The sequence below is a fragment of the Camelus ferus genome, unplaced genomic scaffold (assembly GCF_009834535.1).
Source record: "Camelus ferus isolate YT-003-E unplaced genomic scaffold, BCGSAC_Cfer_1.0 contig3198, whole genome shotgun sequence".
NCBI classification, from domain to species: domain Eukaryota; kingdom Metazoa; phylum Chordata; class Mammalia; order Artiodactyla; family Camelidae; genus Camelus; species Camelus ferus.
The window spans coordinates 338-12,789 of NW_022588575.1; the positions used below are offsets into that span (position 1 = coordinate 338).

Sequence of the window (12,452 nt, forward strand, 5' to 3'; positions counted from 1 at the left end):
CACAAAATAGCTCTTAAACACCATCATGGGACCTATTTTCTGTATAGACAATTGAATACATATGCTATTTCAATAAGAATAAATGTTGTTGGGACATACTTTCTGAATCTGTTTATGTGTTTAAAAACGATCATAGGTAGTGATAAACACGAGTCTTGGATCCACTACTTAGGGTCTGTTTTGCCATCATGGGAAATTATATTCTACAGAGAAGGCTAATTGGGTCTCGTTGATATTTGGATGATTTAGCAGATGATGAAGGCTTTCAAAAGCTGACAGTTTTGTATTTTAAACTAACTACAAAGTTATCTTCTATAAATTGGAAGTCCTCAGCTTGTGAATTGCCCAGTAATTCAGTGTGTACATGTCTGTGTCTCTGTGAACGTGTGTGTGTGTGTGTGTGTGTGATTTCAGGAAGGTAGAAATAAGTTCCATATAGCCTTCTGATACCTTTCTCTTCCAGTTCAAGGTGTAGGCATATATTTATACAAATAAATTGATACTCTTTTGTCATTTGGCATATTGGTGGGAATAAAAGGTTCTCATACTTGTTTCAGAAGGGTTGGGGAGAATGAGCTTAGAAAATAGGAGGAGATAGAGGCAGGAAGGTTCTTTACTCTTTGTGCAGGATGAGAAACAGTAGCTTTTCTTTTTTCTACTAAAGCAAACTGGCACTGAATTGTAACATACTATTACTCAGAATTGCTTTTCTGATCAGATACGAGTGCCTCAGATTTTTCAAGGCAACATGAATGATGAAATGTGTTTTAGCAGTTATCTTTAAATGTAGTTTTATTTTTTAAGTAAAAGGCTATAGCCTGTTCTTTCTTCCAGCGTTACAAGAAGTTCCCATTGATCCAGGTACATGATAATTGTGCTTAGTTTCTTCGGGTTATTGTTTTTTTTTTTTTAAGTGCTTGTTTCATTGTGGTGTGAATGAATGTTTAAAATTTCTGGATTTTGATGTTTAGAACATGCTGATTTATCAGAACTGTTAAAAACCTGATTGTTGTTTGGTCCTCGTTTGGTGGGGCAACCTATTGATTTCTGTTGTCTGTTAAAGAGGGAAATTCTTCCTCTAGCCTGTAGATCATTAAGTGAATGGTTTGCAGTGTGCCTTTAAAATTCTTTGAATGCATTGAGCATGTTTGTCCAGTGAATTTTGAATTGACTCATAGTAATGACTTTGTTTGATTCTGTGGCTTTTGCTCCTCTCCACATGAATTTGAATTCTCTGTTGCATTTTGTATACGTGTTCTTAACAGGGGAAGAAATTTTGCATTTTTTACATAGGTGGGTTTTCCTATCCCCTCTGAATGCCTTCTGTAATTGATACAGCGAAAATCTGTTATTGCAGTGCTTAATTATTTCATAAACTATTTTTTGGCTTAATCAGAAACAATGACAAAGAATGATAATAAAAAACATGAAAACCTTCCTTCCTTTGAAGAATAGAAATGAGGTGGTCAGGCTCACGCGTGCTTTGTACCTGACACCCTTACTTTCATGTCATTGTGTATCATGATTCGGAGATGGAGTTGCTTCAGGTTTGTAGATTTTTGTTTTAACATTTGTGTTGAATTCATTCTCTAGGCTGATGTTTCCTGTTGCGTTTGTGGAAAGTGTAGATGAAGGGAAACAGATGCTACGTTTTGTATTCAGGAGGCCTGAGTTGCTGAAGAGAATAGAGTAGAGGGTGGGCTGAGGAACAGAGTGACACTCCCTCACCTCCAGGCTGAAATTGATGAACAATGAAATCAATTAGGTGTATCGGTATTTATTTGACCAATAGAAGTCAGAGGGCCCAGACTGTCTAGTTATGCGCAATGGAAAGTACTGAATTCACCTGCAGAATTAGGTGATTTACCAAGTAGAAGCAGCTTAGAGCAATCAGAAAAATCAGTTCTATGATGAGATATAAAAAGAATATAATATCTATTATTTCTGAAACTTTTCTATGTTAAGTTGTGTAGAGCTAAAATTAAGTTCCAAGCACCAGGAGTTAAGAGTCTGGGTGGTTCTGTGGGATCGTTATTCAGGGATGTGTCTAGACCCTGCTGGAATGGCCGAAGCTGGCAGGAAAAGACCCAGAGCCAGGATTTGTCATCCTAGGGTGTCCTCCATAATGGTTCCATGTGATAGCCCATGATTGGGTTAACAAATTTAACAGACACCAGACGCATGTCAACTTTAAGAAGAAAAAGTGTGCTTAGTAACTGCTTTCAAGCAAGCACCTGTGCATCCTCACTCCTGTCTCCTTGCCATAAAAAGCAGAGACAATGCCTTGCTTGCATATTTGAGGTTTTAGATAGCACTCTGTTCATTGCACAGCAATGACCCAGGCCCTCAGCTATAAATGCTGGGCGTGCGTGCTGTTAGATAGTCTATTATCCCCAAAACACGGACCTGGCTGGACTGGTGGTCTGCTTTGTAATGAATATCTAAAGAATTTATCTTGTTCCCCTCTCCCCATGACTCCCCTAAAGGTAAACTAAGCCTTTTTACTCATTGTGGATTCTACAATCTCTGTCTCATCCTGTCTTTCCCCAAGTTCCTGTTTACTATCACACAACTGTTAAAGACTATTTTCTTTGATTATACACAATAAATATGGGAGCATTTGAGAGGCTCTTGGAGTTGGCTCCCTACTCCCTCTCGCTTTCTTTCCTTTTTCCACAGTCTTGAGTCATTCATTCCATGTCGGTAAGACTTCTGCCAGCCAGAACCCACAGTTCCAGGTGAGAAGGATGCAGACTTTATCTCTCCTACCCGAGGGAGAGAGAGAAGAGAATTGAGATCTGCTCCCCCGTGGTCCCTTCCTGCCCCAGGGCCACTCCAGTTCACCTGCAGCCTTCTGGCCTCTGCTCTCAGGGCCTCTGTCCCAAGACTGACATCAGCCTTTTTTTCCCTTGTCAATATTTCCTGTGCCTTTCAGACGTTGGTCTCTTCTCTGCAATTCCACCCTGGCAGATGTGATGGTGGTCAGCGTGCTGGTGGGCAGTCATTTGGGGACTCCCAGGAGCCATTCTGATTCTCCTGAGTCTCTCATTCGGGGTTACAAAACTGTCGAGAACCGGAGGAAGCCCATTCACGTGAGGTCAACACAGTATTACATCACTTTCATTTTATTTTTGAATTTTCAGTGGAGAAATTATTTGTAACAAACTGTTCCAGATTTTCGGCCGCCTGCTTTCCTCACCACTATTTCCTTGTTGGCTCTGGTGCTTGTTTAAAGAACCAGGTTTCTTCTCTGGTCATTTCTAGCAGCTGGGCTTGCCGAATCCTTGATCTGCATTTGAAGCAGAATGCTTCTTCGTGATGTCAAACTGATTTTCCTTGTCATGTCTTAATATTTTGTGTACACTCAGCAACTGTTTCAAGTGAAATGCTCTTGTCCAATTTCGGTTAACTCACATTTGCTGAACTCCTGCTTTCATGCTGAGGGCAGTTTCTTCTTCCTGTAATAAAATTTAGCAATTTGCATTTACTATGGGAAGGTACTGGCCCGAGGTGCTCTCGTTCTTAACAGTTTTAATAACAATTCACCCATTAAAATGTACAGTGGTTTTTACTCTATGCCCAGAATTGTGCATCCCATTCAATCTTAGAACATTTTCATCCCCCCAACAGGAAGCTCCTTACGCATAAGCAGACATCCCCATCTTCCCCATCCTCCCACAGCCCCAGGGAGCCACTTTTCTCTCTCTGTGGGTTTGCCTCTGCTGGAAATTTCATGTAAATCGAGTTACTTCATGTAAGTGGAAGCATCTATTGTGACTGACTTCTTTCACACTGAGTAACGTTTTCAATATTTGTCCACGTTGTGGCCTGGGTCAGTACTCTATGCTTTGCTATTGCTGAATAATATTCCTCTGTATGGCTGGGCCCCTCTGTTTACCCATTCATCACGTGATAGGCATTTGTGTTGTTTCTGCTTTTTGGCTGTGATGAGTAATGGCACCGTGAATATTCCTGTAGGAGTTTTTATGTGAACATTTGTTTTCAGTTCTCTTACGTGTGTGCCCAGGAAGCAAAATTGCCTGGTTATTCAGAAACCAAATGTTCAACTCTCTAAGGACCTGCCAGGCGTTTTTCCAAAGTGGCCAGGCTGTGTTACATCCTCACCAGCAACGGCTGCGACCTCTGCATCTTCTGTGTCCTCATTAGTGCTTGTTACTCTTTTTTTGATTATAACCTATTGTAGTGAGTGTGAAGCGGTTTCTCCTAGTGGTTTTGACTTGATTTCCCTTACAGCTAATGATATTGAACATCGTTTCGTTGTGCTTATTGGTCATTTGTATATTTTCCTTGATAAATGTTTTTCAGATCCTCTATTCATTTTTTAATTGAGTTGCCTTTTTATTGTTGAGTTGTAGGAGGTTCTTTTTGTTTTGTTTTGTTTTTTTTTTTTTTTGGTAGATACAAATTCCTTATCAGATAAATGATTTGAAAAAATTTTCTGCTGTGTGTTGTTTTTTCACTTTCTGGATGGTGTCCTTTGAAGCAAAGTTTTAAAATTTGATGAACTCCAATTTATCTCTGTTTTCTTTTTCCTTGTGCTTTTGGGGTAATATTTAATATCTGAGGTATTTTATTTAAACTTTTATATATAAAATAACTTAATTATTAGGACCGTTCTAGGAGACGGGTGCTGTTGTTGTCCCCAGTCTATGGATAGGAGACTGGGATGCAGAAAATTTCACTGACTTATCAGTGTCAAAGCTACCCAGTGCTGTGGGAGTTCAGACCCTCATGTTTGTCCCCAGCATCTGTGCTCTTCACCACCATGCTCCACTCCTTCCTGGAATCGTTAATGAAAAAGTCTTTACTTTTTTGATTTCTTGTTAGTTTTTGTTTTTCTCATTGGGGCCTCATCTCCTCATTTTCCTTAAAGAGATCAGTGTAGGTTTATTTTAGGTCTCATGTAGGCAGAAGCATTGCTATCAGTTAACTTCTTTATTACTCACTCCCCAGTGATGGCTGTTGCTAATTGACCTAATGAAGTCTTGCTTTAGTCTTTCCTTCTCATGACACTAACAACAGAGTCATGACTTACAGAATGCTTAAAGAAGAAAGTACTTGATTGATTTTATTTTGCTACCCAATCAAACCAATCAAATAAAAACCCCAGAGTTGACACAGACGGTAAGCCCTCCAGAATAGGGTCACTGTCTTCCTTGTGTTTCATTTGTTTGGTCACAGTGTCTGGATAGTGCCTTGCTGTCCAGCAGTTTTGTTAGGATACAGTGCTCGTGAATCATTGTAAGGACAGAATTTTGACAACAGACTGTGCTGTTCATTTCACGAGGGAAAAGTTAATATAGAAATACTGCTCAGATCTATTTTAAAATTAAGCTTGGAATTTTGAGAAGAGTTCAAGAAACCATACAAAGATCTTTTTCACTAATTTTAGATCTATCTTAGACACATTATGGTTACATAGCAGAGTACCTTATCAAGTAGATTTGACAAGAGGTGTGTATTATTGATTATTTGTTTTAGTTGAAATATTCTACCTGGGATAAAATATTCAGTGCCCATAAATGAACAAATATGTTTGTATTTCTATGCAACATGGGAGCAGACTTCATATGTTTCTATATAATATATATGACTGTGTGTTTTAATCTGTCTTTCAGTGTTTTTATAGTTTTTCAGCAATGTTGTAACTTTAGAATTCTTCTAAGAAAATCACCCCAGATTCTAGTGCAGTTTGTACTGTGTATCCTGTCTTATGCATGGGATTCCACTGTCCCCACAGGGAGGAATTTCCTCTTCTATTGAGTTAGTATCAGAGTTAAAGGAACTGTGATTTCTAGGCCTTTGCTCTCCATGTGTTTGCAGTTGGCTGTCAATCGCGATTTTCCCTTTCTTGAGTTTTCATTGTTCAATTAGAATTTTTGAAAATAACTATTAATATGTTGCATCGGTCTCCCTAGAAACTTGATGTGTTTGTGCTTTTCAGTTTTCAATTTATGAAAAATGTAAATACACACTTGTTTTTAAGTAGTCCTTTTTCACTAGATATTTGGTTACCTCTTTATAGTTAAAATATTTTTTTCCCAATGAATGAATCGGTGTGCATGTTTTAAAAGATACCTTACTTTTTATTTTTCTTATTGTAACAGTTATATTCATTGTAGAGAATTTAGAAAATACGGATAAACACAGTAATAACTTCACAATGGCCTCTAATCTCACCTAGACATACAGTTGTAAGGTTTGAAATTGAGAATTACAAGTCCTCTCACATTGTTCTTCTTTTTCAAGTACGTTTTGGTTACTGAGACCCTCGAATTCCCATATGAATTGTAGCAGCAGCTAGTCAGTTTCTGCAGAGGAGCCCGCAGGGATTGTGATCGAGACCACGTTGAATATACGGATCGTTCTGGGGAGCACTGCCATTCCAAGAGCGCTGTCTTCTGATCCAGCAATGTGCGTGGTTTGTCCAGGTATTTAGGTTTTGTTTAATTTTTTTTTTAACAATGCTTTGAGTTTACAGAGTTATTTTACTTTTTTTTTTTTTTTGCCTTTATACTGAGGACAAGTGTGCCAGGTACCGGGATCAGAAGTGTATTTGAGCCCCGCCACTTGCTGCCACCATGGTCGCTGCGCTCTTGCTTCACCCGCTCTACAATCTTGCACAGAATAGGACCTCAGTAACTCTCTCTCTCGAATGATTATATGCTTGTTGGATGATGCTTGAGAGTCCGTGTGATGATTTTTTTCCCCAGCCTTTCCCCACTTCTTTACTATGCCCTTTCTCTTCCTTTCCTCCAGCCTGGGTTTCAGTTTACCTGTGGCATTGATTTTTCTTGTCTGTAGACACTTCCTTTCACTGGTTCACGATAATTTTACATGTGGGCTGTGGAAACTTGCTAGATGTCAAGAAAGAGCCAATCCATTGCATGCTAGTATTTTTAGAGTGCATTATTGTTTTATCGATTGAAATTAAATCAGGGTGACCCCCTGAGCCCTCCCGTGAGCTGTTTTTGCCTTCCTACAGGTGATAATGCTCTGGTTGCTGAATGTGCCCTTTCCCCAGACTTGGTTTTGGAGTTAAGTCACCATCAGTGGAGCCCTCTCTTTAAAAGATGAAGAAAACATTTGCTCCTTCTCCCTGGTTGGGGACTTGGATGAGATGAGGTAACAGATAAAGAATGGAGCCCCACCTCATTCTAACACCCGCTCGTTCCGTTCCTTTCTCCACGGAAAAAGAGTACAATTCAACACTATAAAGATTGATTGTGAGCAAATGAGATAGACAGGACAACCGATCATTTATTAAATATACTTTCATGCCAGAAACAAATGTATTATACACACAAAAAGCACACAAAGCACGGTAGTACCGTGATTACAAACGTGGGTCCGAGTTCGAGTCCTGCTCTGGAGTGACCAGTCCTGTGAGATGGAGAACTGGTAGGTCGGCTTAGCCTCTCCCGGGCTTGTTTTCTGTCCTGCAGAGATGGGGCTCGCTAGGCGTCCCTCCCCCGTAGAGGTGCTGTAGGGTGCAAATGATGCGCGTGGGCAGCCCGAGCACAGCTGCTCGTTCCTCGTAAGTGCAGGAGAGCATAGCTTTTGTGGTGAAGGCTTTATAACAGCCCCGTGTAGACTCTCAGTGCTCCGAAGGGATGCCTTGTGGTTTGGAGATGGGATTCTCATTTCTGTAAATACCCAAGGATTGTGTAATTGGGCCCTGCTGATTTGAATCTATTCTTTAGAAAGTACATATTGTAGATATATTTTTCAAGCATGCATGCTTTTTTCTTTTATTATTTATAGTTCTACCCTCTCTCTTGGTGGGACTTTTCATGGAATCCAGGAAACAGCCCTAAGCCACCTGCCTCTTCACACGTCTCCGTGGCGGTTTTCTTCCCTGACTAGAAGAGGGTTCTGCATAGGAATTTTCTTTGTTCCCCTTTTCTTGGAGTCTCTCTGTCTGTCTGCCCACCTCTCACCTGTCCAACTGTCCATTTCTCTACCCACTCATTCTTCTGACTTGTTCCAAAAAGCATTTCAGGCAGCTTACAGAAGAACAGATACCAAATAAACAGGTGAGAAAATGGGGCCAAGTTCAGACAGTGAGGCTAGGAGGCGAGCCTGTGTGAGGGTGGCAGGCATGAGAGACACGCGTCTGCCCTGTGACTTATAAGATCGACAGCAAGAGTGTGCCTGAGGCTCCCAGCAGACACAGGGAAACAGGGTTTGTGGGAGATGCTCACTGGCTGTGAAATAAATAAGTGGCTGAGGAGAAGCCCAGCCTTTCCAGCTACTAAGGCTTAGGAGAATATTTTGAGTGTCTTCAACATCAGAGTATTTCATCTTTTCTTTTGTCAGAGTTCTACATATAGTTGGTTACATTCTGTACCTGGAAATTTCTACAAAATTTCTTCCCACGTGAGTCCCATGACTCGGGAATGGGGTGGTTCTGCTCATTGACTGGGGTTGGCCAGAAACCGAAAATGACAGCTTCAAAGGAGCCTGGGATTTGTCAGTTATGTTTTGTCAGTACTGTAGAGTTCAAAAAATGCTTTCACAGTATCTCTCCATCTGAGGCGGCAGCGTGCTCTCTTACCAGCATCAGGAGCTCAGGGCCACGGGATGGTGGGGGCTGACTGCATTGCCGTCAAGACAGCTGAGCTAGTCACTGCAGGTGTGGTTCTTTTACGTAAGGCCTTTCATGTTCTTTACTTGAATGTTTCAACAGGGAGTTAATTAACTGAGTCAATTAACATTTAATAAATATGATGCTTTGTTGAAAAGACAGTTATAGACAGAATATAAGCTCTGAAGCCTTTAAAAACGGTTTCATTACTGAAATTTCAGTAGGGGAGATACACAGTTTATCTTATTTATGCCTCTCTTTTAAAGTAACAAAGAAACAAGACAGAAAAGGCAGAGGATGGTTTCTGTTCTTCCTTTCTGCTTGCAGGTGCCCTCACCTCCAGTAGCATCCATCCAGACACCGGAACTGACACTGGCCGTGCTCAGAACTGCCTCAGCCCTGAAGACACAACTGACAAATAGAAGGGGGCCACGCCCTGTTACAGCAGGTGCTCTCACTTTGTGGATCCTTATGTAACTGAGCGGTGTTAATCAGGATTGCCCGTTCTACATTGTGTGGCGCTGCTGCGGTGTCTCCTAGTTACTTGTTTCTGTAAGTATTCATGTATTATTCCCCACTGCGTGGTACTACACGTCTAAAAATGCTTTTTTCAGATGAAAAATAATGTGCATTTAATATAATATGTCTGAAAAAAGGGGCAAAAGAGTCTATCCTGGTCCCGCTACTCAGAGATAATAATTAACAATTTAACATTTATTTTCTGTTCTTTTCGTCAGTGTGTATCATCTCTGTCATAAAAACCAGTGAGCACTCTGTCCCTGTTTACTGTTCGGAGACCTCCATTTTCCATTCGGCTTATTACATGTTTTTCTACAATATTCTATCTCCCCTGGCATGATTTTTAAAGACCAGTGTAGCATTCTGTCTTATGGAGGCATCGTCCATTTTACTTCGGACTTAAATAAACTTTTAAATTCCAAGTATACTTAACTGAAATACTGAAAAGAGAACTGTGGTGGTACAGGAAGGCCCCTAACTCCCTTCCCATTATTTCCTGAGAGTAAAAGCTGTTGAAAATTTGGTATATATATTTCATGACCTTTATGCCTATGAGATACATATATATACACATATGAGAAATCAATGTATAGGTGTGTGTATATATGCTTTATTTAAAAATGAGACCATACTATATGTTTTTCTGCAGCTCGCTTTATTCACTCAGGGGTATATCATGGACGTCCTCCCACTCCAGACTCACCCGGCCCTTTCAGATAGATTGGAGGGGTCTCCTGATGTGCGGGTGTCGTCTCTTGTCCACGGACACATTTGGTGGGAGAGTGCTGTGGACAAGGCCCTGGACCACGGCGAAACGCCGGCTCCCTCAGCGCCCGCAGCTCGCCTTGATTTACCGCATCATTGTCTTGATGGTGGACAGTTAAGTTTTCTCCATTTTCCACTGTCAGAAAGAATGTTTGAGTTGCATCCTTCTTGTACAGACATTCCTGTGATCTTGTATGTGTATTCCTTTAGTTAAGGCTTCTGGAAATTTAGTCCCTGGATGTGACATTTACATTCATCACAGACTCCTTTCAAGTGACTAGAAATTCCTTCTCCATTGGGGAATGAAAAAATGCACAATTACTTATGTAACCAATTCTCTATCGCTGGATATGATTTCACTTCAGTTTTTCTTCCCACCTTTGTAAACAGTGCTGTGTAAATGCCCTGATGGGTACATCTTTTTGGACTGATTTTTTTTTTCCTAAAGGAAACGATTCCTAGAAGTGGAGTTGAGTCAGTGTGTATGTACGTTTTTCAGAGCTTACAAATCCATTGATATGTCATCCTCTGAAAAAGTCGCTCATGATTTGTTCTCCCACAGATGGACACTAGCTAGAATATCTTAAAAATATTTGCCAATATGATAAGCAAAAGTGCTTTTTCATTGTTTTTGTTTGCATTTGATGACCAGTGAAGTTTTGAGCATTTTTCACTCATTAGCCATTTGACTTTTTTAAAATGAATGATTCCTTTTGTCCTTTGCCCACATTTAAGTGAGGGAGCTTCTTGTTGCTTTGTGACAGCTTTTTGTATGTTATGAAAATTAACTTCGTGAATTCATCAACATGTATCACAGAGCTTTTTCTTGTCATTTCTTTCCTTTCATTTTGTTCAGGAAGTTTTTTGATTTTGTTGTGGCTCAAACTATTCTTAGGATAGTAAATGTCTTCCTTATGGGTTTTATCTTTGACATTATTCTTAGAAATACTTTCTTATAATGGAATAAATCATAAATCTCTTCTGTAGGTTTTTTTAATCTCTAAGTTGGAGATTATAATAGTACTTGTTATAGTGAGGAGAAGTTGAGTTAATAAGAGCAAAGGGTTGTATTTGCTGTTATTAGTACTTTTTAATATTTACATCACTATGTGCAATTTATCTTGTGGTCATTATGACAGGAATAGAATTTATTCTTTCTAGGTGATTCTGATTGTCCCAGGACAATTATTGAATTCATAATTTTCTCTTTGATTTGAAATCCCACCTGTACAAAATACTTACATACACTAGAGTCTCTTTTTGAGCTCATGGTTCCCTTCTGTCAATCTCCCTTCCTTACTCCAGCACCATATCTTACATATTGTAAAAATTTATTTAATCACTGGCAGTCTGATTTTTTTTGATTCTTTTCTTCCATCCCAAATTTTCTTGTCTAGTATTATGACTTTATTATTCCTGAAGAGTTCCAAAATATTTTGTTCAAGTTAAAAAAAATCAGATTGGAATTTTCATGGGAGTTTTTAGTAAGTTTTGAATTATTCTTAGGAGAACTTACATCTTTACAAAACTGCTTTCCTCCATGCAATATGTTTATGTCTCTACATTCATACCTCTTACTTTAACACTCAGTATAGTCCTGAAGTTTCTCCATTTAGAACATGGGCATTATTTTTGAATTTATTCCAGTTTATTGTTTATGTTTTTGTTAATTTTGTGAGAATTTTTTGCTATTATATATTTAAATGCTTAAAACTGACATTTAGAAAGGAAGATTCGGTTTGTCAATACTCAATTTGTAACTTGTCATTTAAAATTGTAAGTATTAAGCACTTGTTCCAGAATCCTTTCTTTTCTGTTTTTAAAAATTTGTTTCCAAGATTCTCAAAATGGTCATAGCTAAGTAGTATAGGTGGGGAGACAGATGGAGAGAGGTAGTGTGGCTCATGTACAGACTGTGAGCAGTTTCATGGCTGCCTTTAGGCTGGAGAAGCCGCAGAAGAGCCCAGGTTAGACCAGGGGTGGCTTTGTATGCACTTGAAAGCCAGCTTTCCTGCCTGTATGGTGAAGCCTGGTGGGCGTGGCAGGTAGATGATCAAGGTCCGATGGAGGTCATTGGCTGCACAGAGCGCTGTGTCTGTGAGAACTGGCGACCATTACCATGGGAAATGCTTGGCGCCAGGAACACTGCAGGGGAGCTGGGGAGCCTGTGTGTTAAGGATTTTCCAGTCCTGGGAGTGGGAAGAGCAGACTCTGCATTCAGATCTGAGTTTGAATTCATCCTCTTTAGTTTACTGGTCCTCTGACTTTTGTCAAGTTATACATCCTCTTTGAACTCCTGTTTTCTTGTCTCTCAAAACAGGAGAATTACAGCCTGCTGCTAGAGTGTTTGATCAGTGTAAATGATTTGTGTCTATAAGATGCCACGTACAGCCACAATCTCAGTGAGAAATGGGTTGTCGCCTCTTCTTCTGCAACTCAGTGCTCGATAAGACATCGGGGGAAAGCCAGTCCCTAATTTGTTGTGATGCAATGAGGAACAAAATTAACGTCTTGCCTTTCCCTAGCAGTATTCTTACTTCTTTGTTTCATTTACCTCTTT

The 12,452-nt window shown here is 39.9% G+C and overlaps 1 long non-coding RNA gene across 9 annotated transcripts; it reads left to right on the plus strand.

Moving 5' to 3' along the window:
- Positions 1–4,499: 4,499 nt before the first annotated feature.
- On the plus strand, positions 4,500–10,693 carry LOC116662548. 9 transcript variants are annotated; one of them, XR_004318519.1, is made up of 7 exons: positions 4,500–6,452; positions 7,007–7,146; positions 7,786–8,057; positions 8,341–8,400; positions 8,543–8,656; positions 8,936–9,160; positions 9,777–10,693. It is a non-coding gene; the product is annotated as an uncharacterized LOC116662548 (long non-coding RNA). The 9 variants fall into 9 exon arrangements; XR_004318524.1 differs by lacking the exon at positions 8,543–8,656; XR_004318520.1 differs by lacking the exon at positions 7,786–8,057.
- The last annotated feature ends 1,759 nt before the right edge of the window (positions 10,694–12,452 follow it).